Genomic DNA, 21,804 nt, shown 5'->3' on the forward strand with positions numbered 1-21,804 from the left:
TTTTAGTAAATTAATGCCCTATACTTCATCATACTACAGTGTCACACAAAAATAGCAGATCTATGCAAGCTCAAAATGTGTCGTGATGTGACAAGATAGTGGAAAGTGGAGGTTTTATTTGTGTTGTGTTGTGGACAACACCTCTGATAACATGAAGTGAAAATACCAGAGTACGTTTCCTTGACTTATAGCCGTTTCGTAAGAATTTCCATAGACCTTGTTTGAATAATGCCTCTGAGCTACGTACAGTACATGTGTTAGGAGTTAACTAATGAGTGAATATGCCACAAAAATGAATGTAAGATGCTACAAGAAGCAGCGAGCCCATGTGCTCATTGTGTATGTTAGAAGCAGACTTTTATTTTCTCCGAAGACCAAAAAACAATGCAGTCGGGCATAAACCTTGTACATGTCTAAAACAGTTCCTTTTCAGATTAATGGAATACAAAAAATACATTCAATGCCGTCATTTTAGTCCTGAGCCCATGTTAATACTTTTCACAATAAAACACCACAGACATATTTTTCCACTTTCAGCCACTTTTCAATTATTTTATTTGAATCTTTAATAAATGACAAACAGCTGCTTCATAAGCTATGCGCCGTGGTGTGATGCATTGTGAGCATCGCTTAGTTTTAGCATGACATTCTCATACAACAAAGCCTAAAGTAGGGCATTAATTTATGAACCTAAAAAGTCAAAAGATGAAATATGGAACATAAGAGGGTATATCTGCCCGTAGATATAAAACACCACCAGCACACTGTGTGACCGGTGCTAATCTCATCACTAATACACCAGCATGTCCAGCACAGGTGACGAGCGTCTGTGGTGCACCTGCCACCCCAAAGCCTTCCATTTGACATCTAAAAATTACATGAATAAAAAAAATTACACCTTCCCCCTCCCCAAAATGGGTTTTAGGCAATGCATATTAGATGTTCATTATAGCTTCTCACTGAATATTGAGCTTTGAAAAGCCTCCTCTTCGGTGCTCCTATGGCCACTTGTGATTAGCTGAGGAAACCAGAGCTCTGTGTGTGTGTGTGTGTGTGTGTGTGTGTGTGTGTGTGTGTGTGTGTGTGTGTGTGTGTGTGTGTGTGTGTGTGTGTGTGTGTGTGTGTGTGTGTGTGTGTGTGTGTGTGTGTGTGTGTGTGTGTGTGTGTGTGTGTGTGTGTGTGTGTGTGTGTGTGTGTGTGTGTGTGTTGTGCTGTGCTGCTTTGGGTGCAGTACAGAGCTGATTGATTGGTGGTGTTAGGCAGGAGGAGATGATTGATTGATTGAGGTTGGTTAGGTGACAAACAAAGCTGTGCCTGGCCCATCAAGGTGCTGCCCTGTCACTGACAATAACCCCTGATTGCCTCCCCTCCATCTCTCCTCCTCACCTCAACAATTCCTCCCCTGGGAACACACGCGCACACACACACACACACACACACACACGCACGCGCACGCACACACACTCAGATGTGTTTATTTAACTTAATTCAATATACACAGTATTATACATGCGTGTGTAATACTGTAATATATACTGTAGGCCTACTAAATAAGAAAAAGAGGTTGCGCATCAACAATGTTCTCTGTGTATACATTCAAAATAATTCCTAGGTTTCTTTTTTCTTCACATTTCCACTTCTTTATTGGCACACACCAATAAACGAGCACTTGCGCGGTCCGGCTATACGAGCCTTCATCAGAGCTGTACTAGCTGCAGCTATACATTTACACATACGTAATAGATGGGTGACAAATGAAAAGAAAAAACCCGAATAACTGAGTGGAGAAACATAACGATGCTTCCGTACAGGCGGATTGCATCATACAGTGAAACAATGAACATCCTATCATGCGCTCTCTATCATCAGGCCCTGTTGACCTGTAGTTTGGATCAATATGGCCGAGAGAATAAGATCTAAGTGATTATGAAAGAGGGTTCATTATTGGGGCACGGCTGGCAGGAGCTTCAGTCACTGACGGCTGCTCAGCACGGCCGGTGTTTTCGATGGGAGTGACTATAACGTAACGTCTGCATTTCAATCCATGGGAAAGACATCAGTGGATGGGGTTGGACATCGTGGTCGAAAGCCCGCGGGGTCGATGGTGCTTAATGTGCATTAGTGCGATATGTAATGAAAAACTCTGTGGCAGGTGACTGAGAATCAAGTCAATGCAGGACGACCATCAGTCTGTCAGCAAGGGCGACTACAAAGAGAGGGGCGTTACGGTAGGGCTACCATGCATAAACCCCTCATTACAAAGACAACACAGACAAAGATTGTTATTATTATGATGACGTGCTCCGAATAGGGGCACGAGGAGGGTTCATGTGGTTAAATTGTCGGCCCGTCTGGTACATTCAATAAACATATATATGCACGGCACGCACACATACACACTCATACACAGCAGGCACATATTATACTGTACCTGCAGACACGTAAATACATTATACACCCACTCAACAAAAAAACTGTCTCAGCTCCAAGTGAAATGAGCGTTGACCTTCACCTCCTTCAACGTGTCTCTCTCTCTCTCTGGTTATTTATATACTTAGTTTCTCACACAGCCAATGTTGCAGTCGTTGTGAGCTGGTAGATTTCTGGTGGACGACACCACCTCTCTGTCTCTGTGTCTGTCAGCTTCTCTGTCTCTGACTGACTGTCTCTGTCTCTTTGTATCTCTCTCTCTCTCTCTCTCTCTCTCTCTCTCTCTCACTCTCTCTCTCTCACTCACATTCTCATTCTACCATTGACTCTACTATTCACTCAAGCTATAATGTATTCTGGAACAGATCAATCATAAATAACCGATATTGTTTTTCCCTCTCCTTAGATCTCTCCCACACACTTGGGACATTTGATCGTTCGTACATGTGCGTGTGTGTCTGCTTGTCCTCCCGCAGCCTTTCTCCTCTACACAATCTTAGAGCAGTGCAGCCAAGTACGGCCCCGGGCCTCTCACGCATATTATTCATATTACAGTTGATTCTAAAAATTAGTCGCCAGGATATCCCTTTGAGATTGCAGAGATTAGTGAGCTCAACTGCAAATACTTCCCAGATTCGGTAAAAAAAAAATGCCACAGAGCATCTATTAGCTGGTTAACTTTGTTTTCCGAGGGTCTCAATCTCAATGTTTTAGAGGAGGCAACAGGAGAACGAGGGCGTCGCAATTTCCCCTTTTATGACGTTCCCATCATATGTCCTAGTCTTAAAAAAAAACAATACTCAATGCAACTACTATCCACAGATTCATCGGATAACAACAATTTATGTAATAATTTCATTAGATTTTTTTTTTTGTGATCTCCTTTTCATTTCCGACTCCCAGTAAGTGGTTCAAGGTTTTCATGTTAATGTTCCCTCTGCTCCGGTATGTGTTTTCCTTCATGTCTGACAGACAGGCTGTCGGACCCACAGGCTCTTCCGCCGGTCGTGGGCCGCTCGCCTCCTCGGCTGCCTGGCAGGTCTGCACCACACACACACATTTTGGTTGGCGTCCCACGCGTTTCCTATCTGGTGGGCACATAGCAGCTCTCTGCCTCTCTCTCTAATTGCAAAGCTTTGTGCGTCCGAGGCACTGCTGCTTATTTGTATGTTTGTTTGGCTCCCCCCCCGGCCGAGCTATTGGTAATCTATTCTCCCCTTCGTAGCGGGAGGAAACTCAGCCGCGGCCAGTGTCTCAGGAATCATTGAGCTGGCAAGTGGGGTTTGCTGGTGCATTATCATGCTGGGTTAGATGTGGAGAGAGACACACTTGGCTGGCTTTTCCCCTTGATTGCTGCTAAAGACAGAGATAGCTCTTTAACTTCGGTTTGGAGGCAGGGGCTTCCATATAACTTGTAAACGCTTAGTAAAGACACAAGTAGAAGACACAACAAGCTATGTTCTTCCTGCTTAACCAGAGATTATGTGTCCATGTTGTCTTTGTTATTTACGCAGTACATGGCTGTGTATAAGAAACAATGATCCGTATTATTTTGCATTCAATGCTATCGAGAGATTAGAGTTTCTTATCCTGTGGGGTGAAATACATGGGTAATCTGAGAGGAGATCAAGTGTGCAAAGAGCAGCTTCTGACAGTAATCCATCTTTGAATAACAGTCAACAGATGATACAAACAATAAAGGCAACACCAGAGGTGTTGTTTGATTCTCTCTCTCTCGCGCTCCTGTCCCTCTCTCAAACATTTCAGTGTCTTAACTCTGTCCACATGCTTATTTGTTTGATAACAGCTGGCTTTATCCTGAGTCTGACCTGTGGTGGCTTCATCCAACTGGTGTGGTGAAAATAAATTATAATGTTGATGTTCATGTGTCTGTCTGTCTGTGTCTCTGTCTATCTCTGTATGTGTCTGTCTCTGTCTGCGTCCCTCTTTAAACTCAACAGGTTTTTATCTGCATTGACTCCTGGTACCTGTGACCCGTCCCGCACCACCATGTCCACGTTCCAGAGACCCGGTACGGTAAGGTGGTCCCTACGGTGGCATTGATCAGCCTCCCCCTATATGTAGGGACAGGGGAGGCCGCAAGGTGAAGCCAGTGTGCTGAGTAATCTACTAATGCATTAACCCCCTTAACTTGGCCCCGTTGATATCTGAGTGTCACAATTAAGCACGAGAGGCCTGAGCAGATTGCGGCGGTATTATAGATCACAACTAAAGCATATTGCCATTAGATTAATGCCACTGCATACTAAAGGGAGGGGAAGGGTTGCACGGTCCCCAGCGCCGACAAGTGTGAAATATGTGTAATAAGTGCATAATTATGACATCTGTTAACGTCTCGTTGGCACTTCTCTGTGCAATATTAACTGTAAGGTTAGCGGGTGTAAGTACGTGTTAATGCCATGATAGCATGTTTAATTGAAATATGACCGGGGTGTAATGAAGATTAAATTAAGCCCCGGGATAATCGTCCGACGCGAAGATAATTGAGTTGCAATCCTCCAGCGATAAAGAATAGCTCTGGCAGTAGATGAGGGAGGTGGGGGAATAATCACAATCCTTTTCCTAGTGAGGAATAACCGTATTTCACCATTGGGTGTTATAATTTCAGCACTCAGATTAAGAAGTGATTAATCAAAGCTGTAATCCACAATTTGAGTGGAATACGAATGACATATGTCTGTTTTATGTAATTTTCTTTCCGGTCTTTCTCTCTCTCTCACGCACGCGCTCCCCCCCCCCCCCCCTGCGGCGGGAGCATGGGTCCTACAGTATTGCCACGGCACAAGTGTACTGTAGTATAAGTAACAAGTAACAACTGTAGTGTTGTTGCTGTTATGTTTTTATTTTTTAACTGGGTGGCTTGATGATGTTTTCTAAAAACCTTTCAAAATTCTCTCTCTCTCTCTCTATCTCTATCTCTCTCTCCAACCAGCCCCAACCAGGCCATAAACATAAAATAAAAATGTGACTACCAGTATGTACACACACACACACACACACACACACACACACACACACACACTCCAGCGACCTCTCCCAGACATTGTCCCTGTCCAGCCATGATGGAGCAGTGAGGCTTGCAGACACCATGTTGCATTCTGGGAGCACAGCCAGCCTCCTGTTTGTTCTCATTCACTTCAGCTGCGTAGTGTTTCCCGCCTCTCGTCAGGAATTCAACAGGAATGGACAGTATGGATTTATAATTTGAAGGCCCCCAAATAGCCGGGGTCAGAGGTCGGCCAGTCTTGGCGGGGCCCAAAGGCCCGTTTTGAAGTGGTGAATAATTTAAGGGTGTGCTTAGGAAGGCGGTGTAGCATTTCTTACACAAAGAGAACCAGGAAAAACCCCAGGAAAATGACCAAAGGGCAAAGGGCACGAGTTGGAATCATCCCTCATTAGCAGTTACCATGGAGATGGGCTCAGTGTACTGTATGTGAGTGGAGCGGAGTCGGGTTTATGACCCTGATTTATAGGAATAAATCGACGCGTCACAAAGTGACTTGTTTTGAGCTTGTCGATCTGCTATTTTCAGCGCGGGAGACACACCATCGTACAACGGAGTATAACTTAGGAATTTGCAACTGAACATCAGCCAAAGACTTACATTTACATTAACTAGGGAACTAGGGAATTAGCCTGTAGCCAGATGTTTACATGTATGTGTGAGCTTGTAGAACTGCTCCACTGTTTAAACTTTTTCAATAATCGTTCATTCATCGTAAGCAAAAGTTTGAAAATAAATAAATTAATAATAATAATGATGATAATAATATCGATTTGAAGTCATATCGCCCAGCCCCACAATAATACAGTGTATACTGTACTCATTATTAGCATGGATTGTTGACAGGCCAGGACATTGACAGTAGGAAATCCACACGTTAGACCAGAAACAGAGATCCTCATGTATTGATAAGTCAATAAAAGGTATTATGAATTGCATGACTTGTGTGTGTGCAGGCTGTACTACAGGTTGACACAGCCTCATCATTAAAACTGTCCGGCGTTCCTTTATTGAACTGAATGTAGCCAGGCTACACTGGACACACATAAATCCACCCCCGCTATCTCAACCAGCTGTCTTGTATGTTATGGTCATGCATTAATTAGACCTATTGATTTTCTTTTTCTTTTTCCCCACAGCCATTCTCAAAGATTAAAATCATAAACAGAGTAACACACACAATACCAAGGATGCAATCTGCACGGTCACAATGGTTAATCCCTCCGTGCATAATGGCAGCTCCTCAAAAGGGGAAAGGATACAGAGAAAGAAGAAGGTATCCTTGAATCGACTGTCTGCTATCGACGACTGCTGTCATTATCTCCAGATTGGCTCGGAATTAGAACAATGGCCATTTTAAGCAGCATTTCCTCTTTCCTTGCGGCCCAATGCATGTGGTACACATTAGACAACTTACCATTAGGCCCGAGTTCACCATGTCTATCTCATCCTAATGCCCTCTCTGCTTGGCCATTTTTGCTCTACGGCAGTTATGTTTATATGTTTAGTTTCCAATTTCCTGGAATACTGTGTGTCTTATTCTGAAAAGAGCGTAATAAGTTTTGTTCAGACTAAATATTTGCGATGAGACAAGTCTTTGCCTAAGTCCAATTTACACTTTTGTCATATATCTGCTTTGCGCGCTGAAAATAGACCTACATCACGTCGCGAGGTATTGTGAGCTTGTAGATCCAGTGTTTTTGGTGAATGGAATATGGATGCTGGCGTTCTAGTGGTTAAAGTTGCTATGCTCTGCAGTTCATTAGAAGGATGCCTGAAGCACTGTTTCTCACCCACTTGGGTTGGCAGACTCAGAAGTTGGTTGCCAGATGTTGTGACAGGGTCATGGCCATGGGTAAATAACTGTATACTGTACACAGCCTGTACGTGTCCCCATGATCAACATCTGGGTCTCAATTCTAAACCAGCATAGAGATCGTTGTGAAAACATAACTTGTACACGGCTTTGACAGATAATCTGTACCACTCCGCTCTAAGCAAACTAAAACTAGGAAATAGCAGAGTTGGAAGATGTACTTGTGCTTTTTTTGTTTGTTTGTTTGTTTATTTTTGCTTAAAACTATCAATACTGCAGTGTATAAATACTCGGTTATAAGGAAAAGGTCCTGTATTCAGAATTTACTTGAAAGAAAGCACAAAAGTATTGGCATCAAAACATACTTAAAGTACAAAAGTAAAAGTACTCATTATGCAGAATGTCCATTTCAGAAGTTTTCAAAACGTATATAAAAAAATCAATTGAAAATAGCCGATCTAACAAGCTCACAATGCGTCGCATCGTAAGCTTGTAGATCTGCTATTTTCAAATTGCTGAAGTATAGGGCTGAAGTGGTTAAAGGGGTACTTAACCCCCAAAATGACTTTATTTTCTATCGATTACTCACCCCATGGAGACTTATTTTTTGTTTTTTTATGTCACATTCCTGATATGATGAGCAGCAGTGGTTCCCTATGGAGACACAAAGGACTCCCTTTTTTGTAAGTAACTTGTACTATAACTAAAGCTGTAATAAATAATACATAAATAATTGTAGTTGTGTAGTAAATTGTAATTGTGTAGTAAAAGTACAATATTTTACTCTGAGATGTAAGGACCACTCCCTTACATCTCAGAAAGTATTGAAAATTGGAAATACACAAGTAGTACAAATACCTCAACATTTTACTTGAGTACATGTCAGCTAAGTGGTCCTTGGCCTGAGAGAGAGGGGGGGAAGCGTTGAAGACTCCTGGTATACAGTACAGTACACATATAGGATACATCCCATGTATAGGAGGAGCCAGGAGGTGTCGTTCCCCTGACATGGAGGTGGGGGCTCAGAGAGCCTGCCTTCCCTCAGCCGCTGGGAAAGATGGAGATACTGGCCAATCTGTGTTTGTTCAGCCCCTTCCACAAATATCCCCTCTCCAGATTGCATCGGGCCGAAGGAAACGGCACTTGACTGGGGATTCTGAAATGATTATTGGTGGCAGTGTCCTTCTGGGGGTTAGCTTTTCTAAATGTGCCAATAAATTTCACATGTCCAGCTTTTGTTTTGCTTTCATTAGGCCTTCTAATCTCCGTCCCAGGGCCGGGCTGACTCTGCCATGGAGTGAACCCTCTTGTTTTTTCTAGAGCCCCGTGATTAATGACTGGACAGCATCATTACCAATGCCACTGCTCTGCACTTACATATCTGCCTCTATTGACACAATGCCGACATCAGGGGGGGGGGGGGGGGGGGGGGGGGTTGCGGGAGTGTTTGACTCGCTGTTTGCGTGCATGTCTTTATGTGCCTGAGCAAATATGTATGTATGTAACATGTGACATGGCTATGGTGGGAATGTGAGACTATTACAAACTAGGGTTAAACTGGTATCTGCACGTACTGTAACAGGATGTGTCCGTGTGTGAATATGAGTGAATGCATGACATGTGTCTGTTGTCACAGAGTGACAGACTGAGGTCATACAGTGTCTGCTCGTCTTGACCTCTTTGCAGTAGAGTATTGTTTACCGTATCAGGACAGAGTCAGAAGATGTCTGTCGTAGAAATTCTAAAATCAGTGGTTCTCAACCTTTTTTCGTTAAGCCCTATATATTTATCGTATGATCGTACGGAAATACGCATAATGAACTTGTAGATCAGCTATTCACGCTATTTTTTAATCTTGAACAATCTTGAAACATTAAGACATTAAACATTATGGTGATGACTCAAAAATGCTAGTTATTATTTTGTGCAACATGTTTAAAATGTTGGATTCAAACAGAGGAGCCTCCCCCCTGTATCTTTTGTATTGTGGATAGGTGGGGCTATAAATCTTGTGTGTGTGTGTGTGTGTGTGTGTGTGTGTGTGTGTGTGTGTGTGTGTGTGTGTGTGTGTGTGTGTGTGTGTGTGTGTGTGTGTGTGTGTGTGTGTGTGTGTGTGTGTGTGTGTGTGTGTGTGTGTGTGTGTGTGTGTGTGTATGTGTATGGGTGGGTAGGTGGGTGTATTTAATGTATTGCTTGGTTTTTAATGTGACGTTTATTGGGTTGACCTGATATGAAATGTGCATTTAGCAGACGCTCTTAATCCAGAGCGATTTACAATAAGCAAGGACAACACAAGATAATACATTGAATGCATGAAAATAAATAAGTAATCTTATGATCATAAGTAAACCAAAACATCATCAATACCTATCATTAAATTGACTTGACTTAAATTGGCTTGACTTCAGATATTCACTTTGATATTCTAAACTTCCTGGTGGCTCACCTCATTGTATTGTTCTGTGTTCTCAACTCTGTCCATTTGCTATGTTTGGGTTAAAATGCAAATAGCGTTTCACTTCAAGTCAGCACTTGGCCCGTGACAGTATAATAATGCAGCAGACTGAGTAGAGGTTTGTACCTCTATGTGCAGTTTAAAAAACCCTGGAATGATTGCTAATGCACTCTCTGGATGGATGCTCACGGAATCTGACCTGGCAGCGACCTTGCCTCTTTTATAACGCAGGCATTGTTCATCTTTTCCTTTTAAAAGTCATATGTCCGTTGCAGCCGGCTATTAGCCAGACATTTACTGTACTTTTATTGTCTCCTGAGTGCATTGATTCATATCAGTCATTTAAGTAGTCATCTCCCAGGATGTTAGTCACCCATCCTCCCATTCTGTCATATCATATTTTCAGTCTTTGTGTCGGCGCGGTGCCCCCCCGGGCATGCAGACATATGCATAGCCTAGCCTCAGAGCCATAAAACCCCACCTTGATGCTGCTTTATATTACATCCACTCAAGCGAACGTGTGTCCCCCCCTCCCATGACTAATACATGACACAGGCTGTCTGTCGGGGCAGGCTTTCCCTGCTCAGCTGTGAGTGGGTGCAAAGAGGCAGACAGTCTGTGGTGGGAACTATAGGTTGGGTTTGAGGTTGCTTCTGTTGTGAGGGAAGACAAAAGGAGCGTCACCTGTAGAGTGGAAGTCCGGCAGGTGCTCTGCCTCTCAGGTCTCAGGGTGTATGGTGCCCCGGAGGGCTTTACTGCGCCTGCTGGCTGAATGAATAGCTGGCTAGCTGGCTGGCTGGCTGGGGACGAGTTGTTGAAATATAATGTTATAGGCTACTTAATCAACCATCAAATACTCCAGGAAGGAGACAGTGTAGCACTTATGTCAGCCTCGCCGAGGCCGTACTTTCTTTACACTTTTTGACTTTGTAAAATAAATCCTCAAAGTGCCTGTTTACGTAGTGTGTTTAGCTTTTAACATTCTTGCATATTCAATCTTTGCTATGTTAAGTCTGCCTACAGTACAGTATGTATAATGTACTTACGCGCCAAGACGAGAGTTTACGAGAGTGGACATGGAACATACTTTAGATTGATGGAAAAAGTAATCAATATAGAAATACTCTGTTACAAGTAAAAGTCCAGAATTCAAAATATACGTGAGTAAAAGTATAAAAGTATTGGCATCAAAATGTACTTAAAGTACCAAAAGTAAAAGTACTCATTATACAGAATGTCTCATTTCAAGTAACAAATCTTAAGGATCCAAAATGTACATAGGGGAGTAGAAGTAAAACTATTTGAAATTGGAAATACTCAAGTAGTAGAGTTTCTTTCCACCACTGGTTTTCAGGTTTTCACAAATTCAAACAGGCTACAGGCAACATCAGGATCTGTATTCTGGAGAAAGTTCAAAAAGTGCATACTAATGCCAAGATTTATGACAAGAACCTTGTTGATGTTTACATTACATTTATTAACATCCAGTTTAAATCTCCTGCAAGAAAACAAGTAAAGCTGTTGACATTGATAGGTTGATTATTGTGCAATTGTGATACCATAATTGCATTATGCCTCACATCCAGTGCAACTAATTTGCCCCTTAATCCAAAACAGAAATGTGACTGCATGAGATCCACAGTAAAATGCAGGATAACTCCACCAATACTATAAACTAAATGCATATGGCATTTCACTTTTTTCATGAGTGTGCAGGTTCTATTATTTTCCGTGGTCCTGTCCTAATTTAGTACCCTGATAACATTGTGCATTTTCTTCTAGCTTTTTATTTAACTTTTCAGTAAATCAAATTGGATCAATTATATAAATAGCTTGACATGTTACATTGCATATTGTTGCTGTCATACAGAAACCTTGTATCTCCTTGTTTATTTTTATTTTTTTCCTCCATAAATTAATGGGCTATTTCATATTTTGTCATATGGCAGTAGTACACAAAACTAGCAAATATACAAGCTCACAATGCTGCACATTGTGAGCTTGTACAGTACTTCTGCTATTTTTTTCTACACTTAAAAGTGGCTTAAAAAAATGTAATATTTCATTTTGTGACTAAATTAGTACATTATTGGTTCCATTGGAATACAGGTTCTTTCTTTTCCATTTCCTGTAAAGTACGTTTTGTACATGCAAGATGTCCTGGAACCCTGAGGAAGAAGGTGGACTTCCAAAACATGCTGGTACCAATACCTTAGTGCAGGAAAAAGCTGCTGTCCTGGACCTTTTCTTTTTGCTTCCTATCAATTAAGCGTCTCTCTTCCTAAAGAGATATATCTTATATAAATTATATAAATTACATACTATATATATATATAGTAAATGTATTTATTTTTTCTCTGCATTTATGAAGGATGAAAGTAGTGTGACAGGAAATGGGGAGAGAGATGGGGGGGAAGACACGCGGCAAAGGCCGTCAGGACCGGGAGTTGAACCAGTGGCTGCCAGCCTGACGGCGTTGGTTGAGCTAACCGTCCGGACCAGCGTCTCTCTTCCTGGGAAACACTCGGACATTATTGTCTATCCCTGCCTTGATAAATTATATTTTTTCCTGGTTAACGATGCACTCATTGTTTATGTTTTCCCTTCTCCTCGATGTTATTCTCTTCATGCCGGGGTCAAGCGTTTCCCCGATGATGGAACGAGGCCGGACCTCCCCATATTTAACCCAAACGCCGCTCTCAAGAAATGGACGCCACCTGTTTAAACGGTGGATGCCATGTTAGGGGTCAAGAGGGGTCCCGTTTGATTGGCTACCTCGAATGGACGGAACACGCCGCGTGGCCTCAGCGGTAACGTCTTTTTTTTTTTAAATGTTCAGGAAGTTTGGTTCACCCTTTACGGCCTAGGACATTTCCTAGTACAGGAGTTAAGCACTCAGGACAGGAAACCATTTGCTGTGGCTGTAAGATCTCTTTAATGACTGTCTAACTAGAAACAGGCTGGCCTAATTCAGCGCCTGGAGCCAGCGGGGATATGGCCTTGCATCCAGGCCCCTGTTAGAATATTTACTGCCTCTTCGATGGGAGTCTTTTTGACACCGCCGCAATAAAATTTACAAGGAATCCCTTTTTAGCGTGATGCAAGGCAAAGTGTGGTCAAGAAGTCAAAAGAAGAGAGAGAGAGAGGAAGGGGGGGGGGGGGAGAACACGGCTAGAAAAAGAAGCAACTGACCATTAAAGTTATCAATCGTCTTTGTTTATGTGGAATGGGTGCACTGCGGACGGCTGACAGAGGACGCTGAGACGGAGAGGAGTTTGATTGGCTTTGTCCCGCGGTCACCTCGGAAAGCTATAGGTTGATGGGCAGAAACCATCTGACTCGGCTGTATTTCACACGGGGTAATTGTTCCAAATCGTAGGCGCTCAGTTTTAATATATGTGAAAGGGTCAACGTTGGCCTATTTCGTACGAAAAAGTGCTGATGCCGATATACTAAACTATCGGTGCCCTCCAAGTCTCTTTTGACTAGTGTCAACTGTTGTTATAGTTGAGGTGAAAGTCATGGCATGGTCTCAGGAGGCCCAGGGCGTCAATATCGTCACCGTCGGGCGGAAACCTTGTATGTCCACAACTGTTACTTGTCAAGAAATTGAAAAGAATTGTAGTTATTTAGTCACAAATATTTATACAACCCACAGACAGACTTAACTACTTTCAACCTGCAGTTTAATATTGTTTTGGGCACGTATACCGAAATTCTTCAAAAGTTCTCCAAATTATTGAAAGTAGCAGATCTAGTAGGCCTACATGCTCACAACACATCACATCACTACTCATTGTGAGCTTGTAGATGAGCTATTTTAGGTACTTTTGCGCAACGCCGATACTTACTATTTGGCCCTGGAAGCAACAAACAAGGGATTGATTGATTGATTGATTGATTGATTGATTGATTGATTGATACTATAGGCAATAGTAGTAATTAAATAATACAACACAGCACCAGCAGTACACAGAGATACAGTGTTAATTATCCCAATGCAGAGTTCTAGTGGCTATAGTAGTTGCATGTACTGTACAGACTTACCAGATGTGTATGCTTCAGAGCTGATGGGTCTTTGTGAACCGTTATGTATTCCTATATGTGTTTGACATGCATGTGTGAGTGAGTGCACACAATGCAACTCTATACAGTATGTGGCATGTCGATGACTCGATCCTCCTGCTAAGTCAGGAAATGAGGCGGGACCACCAGAGGTGATTGTGTGCATGGGTGTTGTGCGTGCACGTGCACACGTGGAAGAGAGAGAGAGAGAGAGAGGGGGGGGACTGGCTTACAGTCCCCAGTCAGCCACTGTGACCAGAACGCCTGTTACCATGAGCCTTCCGACCCACCACCCACACCCCAATCACTGCTTAATACACCATTTCTAACATGCCACCCTGTCTGGACAAACTGACACACTTCAGTTTCACTGCACACACCCCACCACCCCCCACCACCACCACCACCACCACCCCACCCCACACCCCACCCCGACCTTTCTCTTTCTTCCACTGTGGATTTAAACAAATGCAGTCAAAGCCAATTAGCAGAGAGCGAGAGCAGCACAGGAGAGGCCCTGGTAATAGTAACTTTGTTCAGCTGGTTCCTGCTGTGACCAGCCCTCATTTAAATGAACCGCTTGATAACCCTTAGAAATACGATCCCAGAGAGAGAGAGAGAGAGAGAGAGAGAGAGAGAGAGGGTGGCAGGAACAGACTGGGAGAGACAGGGGCAGACAGACAGAGGAAAGAGTGTGAGCGACAGCCTCTCTCTCTCTCTCTCTCTCGCTCTCTCTACCCCCCCCCTCATTCCTGTTAGAGCTCCTTTTAACAGGCCCGTAGCTCTGTGTGTCAGGGGCCACCGCAGTGTGACACAGTCAGTCACTAGTTAGAGGGAGGAAGCCACCTATGTTGCTTTAATAAACTATAGTGGTTAGGCATGTAACAATTCACTCAACTCACGATGCAATTCGAATCACGATACTAGGTTCACGACACAATTGTTCTCTAAACTAAATATTTTCTTATTTTCTTATATCTCAGTATATTTCTTTCTTTTCTTTTCTTATGTATCTAAATTTTATCAAAATTCTATCCCACGATTTTGTAACCCATTTTTTCACCCAGTGTCAATTATCTAATGTAATCCCTGGCGCTACACTTCCTCTGCCAACCTTGGGGGGCAGCGGACTGACCTCATGCTGCCTTCTATGCATGAGGAGTCCAAGCTGCTTCTTTTCACCTGATAGGGGTGAGTTTCCCCGGCCGGACGTAGCGCGTGGAAGGAACACGTTAATCTGACCAGTTCCTTTCCCCTCCATCAGGCGCCCCGGCTGGCCAGGGGGAGGGTACCTACCCTAGGGGACACGGGGAGAACATGCAAATTCCACACAGAAAGGACCTTTCACCAACCCCACCTCGGGTATGGGCACGGATGATGCGGAGGAGGGAACACGCCCCCAGCTCCCACAGCGTCCCCAGCGGGAATCGAACCCAGGACCTTCTAGCTGTGAGGTGACAGCACTACCGACTGTTCCACCGTGCCCCCCTTTTGTCTTCTTTTCAATACAGTAGCAAAGTACTGAAAACTATTTTTTTTTAATCAATTCTCTTACAAATATCCTGTATCTTTTTTATCGCAACCCTCTGCTGTTTGCATCACAATTCAAATTGCGGTTTAATCACAATCTATATTGTTACATGCTAAATAGTGGTTATTAGTGAGGTGAAATGCTGTAATGTGCTTTTAAACGTAGTGAGAGTGAATGTGTGATGCCTCGTGACATCACACCTCCATATATGGTCACGCCTCGTGACATCACACCACCATATATGGCCATCTCCATATATGAAGATCACGACACTGATCTCATCTAACCCTGGATAACCATACATGGAGAAGACTGGATCATTACCTAGATCTGCATATATGGAGCCGGCCAGCAACTCTACATCTGACCTGACCTAAAACCTCAAACCCTTAGATCTCCATATATGGAGCTGACCTGTTCTGACATTCCATATGTTGATCCTTCCCCACCCGTCCTTCCTGTTTTGACATTCCATATGTTGATCTGACCTCATCAAATCCTGTACACTCAAGACATGCTCCATATATGGCCAGCACAGAATTCATTCCATATGTTGATCTGACCCTCCATGCCAAAGCTCCAGCAATCACCCAGCAGTCTGCCGTCACCCAGGCGGATGCGTGCACTCACAATGATAGCCACTGTTTTCTGGGGTCAATAGTGTTTGGTTACTTTCTACACAAAGATATCGGCATGTTTAGATCTATAACCAATGTCTTTTTGAAGGTCACTTGAGTATAGCCTACTGTAATTCTATGACTGACCTTATGTGACCTACAGTAGTTCCCATCCAAGCACATTTGTCGAACTGTCCTTAATATTTTTGCCATTTTTTATACTTTGGCTATTCAAAAATAGCAGATGAGCTCATAGCGCATCAATTCGTGCCACGCTATGAGCATGTAGTAGTATGCTATTTGTGCAAATCTTGATATAGGCCTACTGTAATGTTTTTTGTTATTTGCTTCTCGGGGTCCCTGGAAGATGGGGGTCAGCGGCCAAACACATTTCATTTGTGGGTGTCTTTGACATAAAAAGTGTGAACACCACTAATATAGCAACATAGGTTTTTAAGAAAAACTGTAGAATCGGCCTCAGGTCTCACTGGGGTAATATCAGTGAATCTGTATTCCATGTCTATGTGTGGCTCCCAGCCAAACAAAGACAAAGCTGAGACAATACTGTTATCCACATCATTACATGTGAGGTAATGGAACAAATCTCAAACCTTACTGAGTAAACAATGCACCCAGCCGACCGCTGTCAACACCTCTGAGTCACTTTGGAGCTATGCTCTTCCTGCCAAATGGATGCTCATGAAGAGCCCATGTAGTGGGCAGGCTATTGAACAACAACTGCACTTGTACAGAGACAGTTTTTCACTAGTTCAGTAGTCTCTATAACAACCCAAGTAAAACTATTGAATGGGATTTAAATGTCATGAAACTACATTATCTCTATAAAGTGCACTAGTGTAAGTACAGTAAGTGATATTTTTGAGGGCCTCTTATGCCCAGCTTTGTCTGTTTGTGTGAACACAAACACGATGATTGGATTGGCTAATCACCCAAATAGTCATAATTTGATAGGCCGAACAAAGTACATCTCGTCATCGTACATCAATTTATGTTAGCGCCAGCGGATATTTGACATTGCTACATAAGGTACATAAGGTGGTCCCTTGTTGGCCAAGCACTCCCACAGATGTGAATGGTTAGCCGATTTGCTCGTTTACAAGTTCTCCGATCATTGTCAATGGCAAATCCTGAGACGTGTGGGGACAAAAGATGTTTATAGAAGGGGCTAGGCTTAAAAAATCACACCCGTGTGAAGTGAGGGGCGCTCTTATCATCATACATCATCGTGACGTAAAATAGGCACTTTGTCAATTTGCTCAGACACTATGATGTAAATTTGTCCATTCATTGTCAATGGGCTATTTCTATTTGCTCAGACACTATGACGTAAAATTGTCCATTCATTGTCAATGGGAATTGTTTGTGTAGGACAAAGTTTGTGAACACACACCAAAATCTGGATATAGGAGGGGCTAGCATCCCTCAAAAATAAGCGTTGAATAGCTTTATATTAGGATGGTTATCATTGCCATAGAGTCTTTGTTCAGTATCAGGCGTCTCCCCATCTCTCCAGCTCTTTGGTAAACAGAACATGCATATTCAGGCCAGGATACCAATTGTATCCAATCAGGAGAGATAACTCATATATACCGTATAAGTGATGACACAAAGAACTCAGCAGGCAAAATTTGAAATGGAATACTTTAAAATGTAAGCTGGTGAATGGGTAATCTCTCCTGATTGGATGACATTAGCAACTCACCTGAAGATGTGTTTTATGTTTAATAAAGAGACCCCTGTTATATATTATACTCTTTTTATCCTGTGCAGGTCGCATTTACTAGAAAACGTGCATTTCCCGTTGGTCCGCCACGCCCCAATATATGGTCATGCCTCGTGACATCACGTGACATGATCAGGGATCTCCATATATGGGCATATATGTAGTTGCACTAGCGTTGACTCCCATTGTAACAATGGAATGCGGAAGTGCTCATTCTATCTCAATGGGATAGTTCCAGCCAGGAGCAATGTTTGGAACTATAGCCCATAGTCACCTGCTTTGCGGCGAGATCAAAGCGTGTCGCTACTCTCCTACCCTACACTCTGGTCGCGACATAGACGACATCGCCATATGGGAATGTCAATATATGGCCATATCACGCCTCCATATATGGTCACATGACGTCACACAAAGACATCACGTGATGTCAATTGCCATAGACTTGGCCTAGAAAGTTTGTATGGAAAACTACATTTGTCATAAAAAGCCCACAGGCCTTCCTGGCAGCAGACCTTAGACCGCATAGACTTTGCCACGCACATGACGTCACGGGCAGAACACACAAAGCCGGAAGTTGGAGGGGCTTAGCCTGGCTAATAAGCCAGACTCAAATCACACTGTCGTGTGGTATTTGAGTCTGGAGATGCTGTGTATGGATCTTGTTTCCCGGGGGGTGGGTTCAAACATTTTCTCTTTGACGCAATTGGTCAGAGCTACTGTCAGTCAAAGGTCTCAAGCATTGAACGTACCAAAGCCCGCCCATATTGCATACCGTGTCCCGATTGGCCACAAGCCTAGTGCCCCATAAACATAAAAGCAGCATTATTGGACAACAGTGGCAAAACAGCAGATCATGTGTGAATACCTTACTGCAACTCCCTGCCCTCTCCTTCCTGCCCGCTCTCAGACTGAAAACAAAGCGTATCATCACAAGATAAAACAAGAAGGGCCAGGGTAGTAGAGTCATCAAACCATTCCCTTCATCTTTATGATGAAAAGAGGCAACGATTAGCAGACCATTTTCCACCCTGTGCTTAGCCGCCGTGCGCATAAAGGAGACAAATCGAGCAATTGTCTGAAATATGTAAAGTGTATGTTTGCTGAGCCCCATCGGGGGGAGAGAGCGACCGACTGAGTGATGTGGGAACCCGTTTGAAGTGGCGCTGCATGGCTGATGTGAGGGGGGGGGGGTATGGAGCTTTGATGCAATCCCCAGTGTTGTTTCACTGCTAATCATAGACCCGGGTCGGAGCGGCGTTCTGGGCAGATGGCCCTTTTGTCACTGAGGAAATAACAATCCAATAAAGATGGTAATCATATAAAATGTGAGACATTGTTGACAGACCGCTTTTGACAGGTCTTATGTCAGTCTTGGGAATGACAATGTAGCACTTGTCCACACACCCGGATTTCCTGACGGCCACAGCCGTGCAGATCCCGTGGCGAAAGTTTCGAGTGAACAGCATTCGTTTGGGTCATTGTAAGTTCAGATCAATTGAGTAGAGTACAGTTTTCGTCACTCTATTGTAGGATATCATGCTAAGTGTCATATATTATATTGTCTCTGTCGGGTGGAAACCTCATGTCCTGTTACTTTTCAGCATTCAAATTCAAAAGTACAGTAAAAGTAGCAGATCTACAAACTCAAAGCGTGTCGCTTTGCGCCATGTTTCTGGCTTGTGGATCTTCCACATTTGATGCTTTAGTGTAACGCTGCAATATGATTAAGTATGGCGTTAATTTACAAAAAAAACAACAACACAAAAGTTAAAATATGGAGAGTTTTTCCCCCTTTTCTAATTCATGACATTTCTTTGATTTATTTAGGAAAATCTTTAAAAGAAAAAAACGGGAATGTTGGAACAGATATAACTTGTAGAGTTGGGGCTCCTCACCGGAGCCATCATGAGAAGCAATGAGAGGAATTAAGTGGCATAATGACTGAAGTGGGAGAAAAAGGGGTAAAAAAAATGTTTAATAGGTGTCTCAAACAAAAAAGAAGTGAGGAGAAAAAAAAAGAAAGAAGAGTGGGCAGGTCTAAGGTCTGCTGCCAGGAAGGCCTGTTTTAAATCAAGAGCAATCTCCGCCCCTGCCGGCACGTTAAGCCCTTAAACAAGTGCACCCACTGGCGAAAGGGCAGTCATTACCTTCGGTCAATGAATACAGTGAGCAAAGATGCTCACCGGATTTTACGGTGCATTCTGGGAATATGCCAGGGAGGGAGCTGAAGTCCCAGGTCACTGTGACCATTTTCATCTCTGAGACACCCTAAAAAAATGTCTGACTCCCAGTGTTGTTCACTATAGGCTCCAGTTTGAGAGACACCTTTTCTTATAGGCCTGTTTGTTCTCTCTCAACATATTGACATAGAGATTAACCCATTAAGACCTGAGGCCGATTCTACAAAATCCCTTCTAAATTCTAAATCATTACTTTTTTGTAATTGAAAATCATTCAAGATTTTTCCAAAAATGTTCAAAAATAGCAGATGTACAAGCTCGCAGCTGTGAGCTTGTAGATATTTTCCAATAGACAACGAAAAATTCTGGCTTAACACTAGACTGTTAGACCCAGCATCTTTGACGCTGTGCCTTCCCAGTGGCCATAAACTTTGGAAATAATGACTTCACACTGTCACACTTATGCCTTAGCGACCTGTCAGCGCAGTGTTCACGCCGACGCCCGTTGTGCTATTTGGTTTGGAGGATGTATAACTACATTTCTGGCCATTACACAGATAGCTGATCAGGGACAGGAGAAGGAGGCTGTTGTCCCTTCGATAGGCACTTAATGACCCGTGAGGCATTGTGAAAGGCATATCGCTGACCATCCACAGGTCCCCCCCTCCTGCACACACACACCCCTCACCCCCTCCTACCACACAATCTAATGCCGCAAAGCCTCTTCCGTGACACTTTTAGTGACGTGATTTACACTACCATGAGACTGATGTCGGCTCTAGAAAGATGACAAACAATAAAAATAGGGCGTGACGGAGCTCTAAACAGTGATGGCGGACAATGGCTTGTCACTTATGGCATGGTAGAGATACGTTCTAATTTGTTCTTTTGTATCGGAGGGGCTCATGGATTGTATTTTTTTGGTCGCACACACACACACTGTGACGCACACGCAGAGAAGTGTGTCATCTAACGCCCACGATGTTCTTCCCCCACTATGATTTTGTTGTTGTTTTTTTCGTTCCCCCAACTTTTTTTCTCCCCCCCTCAGTATTCTTCTTCTTCTCTTTCTCCAGTTAATGTCATCTCTATGGAAACCGACAGCACCCTGGAAATCATTTTGCTAAACGGCTTTATCCAACCGTTGCAGAGGAAGGGAAGGGGTGAGGTTAAAATACGTGTTTGGCACTGAAAACGTGCACACACACACACACACACACACACACACACACACACACACACACACACACACACATATGGCACTGGTGCATTAATAACGCTCATGTTGGGGGAAGAGTGTGTGTGTGTGTGTGTGTGTGTGTGTGTGTGTGGGGGGTGGGGGGGGGGGTGCTATGGTTCAGGCTCCATTATGTGCCACACTAAGGAGACCTTTGTGGGTGCTGGGGCCACACTTAAAGTGGCTCTTTATTTTGGCTCTCATTACACGCTCCAGTCCCACAGCAGATACAGTGTGTGTGTGCGCGCGTGTGTGTAGTGTGTGCGTGTGTGCGTGTGTACGTGTGCGCGTGTGCACGTGTGAATGCGTGCGGCTGTGCGCGCGTGCAGGACCTGAATGCAGTCCCTCAGAGGAAGGCTGCGTTGCTACCCAAACTTTGCTCTGCTGCCTATCCCGAGCAGCATGCACTCACCCGCCACTCCACTCCGCTCTGCCTGTCTCTCAGCATTTCCTCTCAGCAGATGCATGCGGATACATGCAGCCGGCCCTGATTTATGCAGGGCCATTTTATTTGACGTCGCTGTCAAACCTGATTACAATTATGTATATCAGGGCCCTTTTGTTGTGTTGTTGTTGATTGTTGCGGAGTGCATTAATCAGATTAGCGTTATACGGCGGAACGGCAGACACAGCTGTTTGAGGGGACGGGGGCTTCTGTTCAGCAGTGGCCAATAAAAACTCAGCTGGACTGACCGAGGTGACTT

The 21,804-nt window shown here is 43.6% G+C and overlaps 1 long non-coding RNA gene across 4 annotated transcripts in view; it reads left to right on the top strand.

Annotated features, from left to right (window-relative positions):
- Window positions 1-21,804, top strand: part of LOC306918842 — a 247,539-nt gene that overhangs the window by 200,178 nt on the left and 25,557 nt on the right. For 2 of the 4 annotated variants that reach the window (XR_013789414.1, XR_013789415.1), the window contains exon 6: window positions 4,392-4,467. This is a non-coding gene — a long non-coding RNA (uncharacterized lncRNA). Of the gene's footprint in view, window positions 1-4,391; window positions 4,468-5,383; window positions 5,426-21,804 lie in introns of those variants that run through there. The other 2 variants (XR_013789417.1, XR_013789416.1) reach the window with 2 other exon arrangements.

The sequence above is a fragment of the Electrona antarctica genome, assembly GCF_951216825.1.
Source record: "Electrona antarctica genome assembly, chromosome: 3".
NCBI lineage: Eukaryota > Metazoa > Chordata > Actinopteri > Myctophiformes > Myctophidae > Electrona > Electrona antarctica.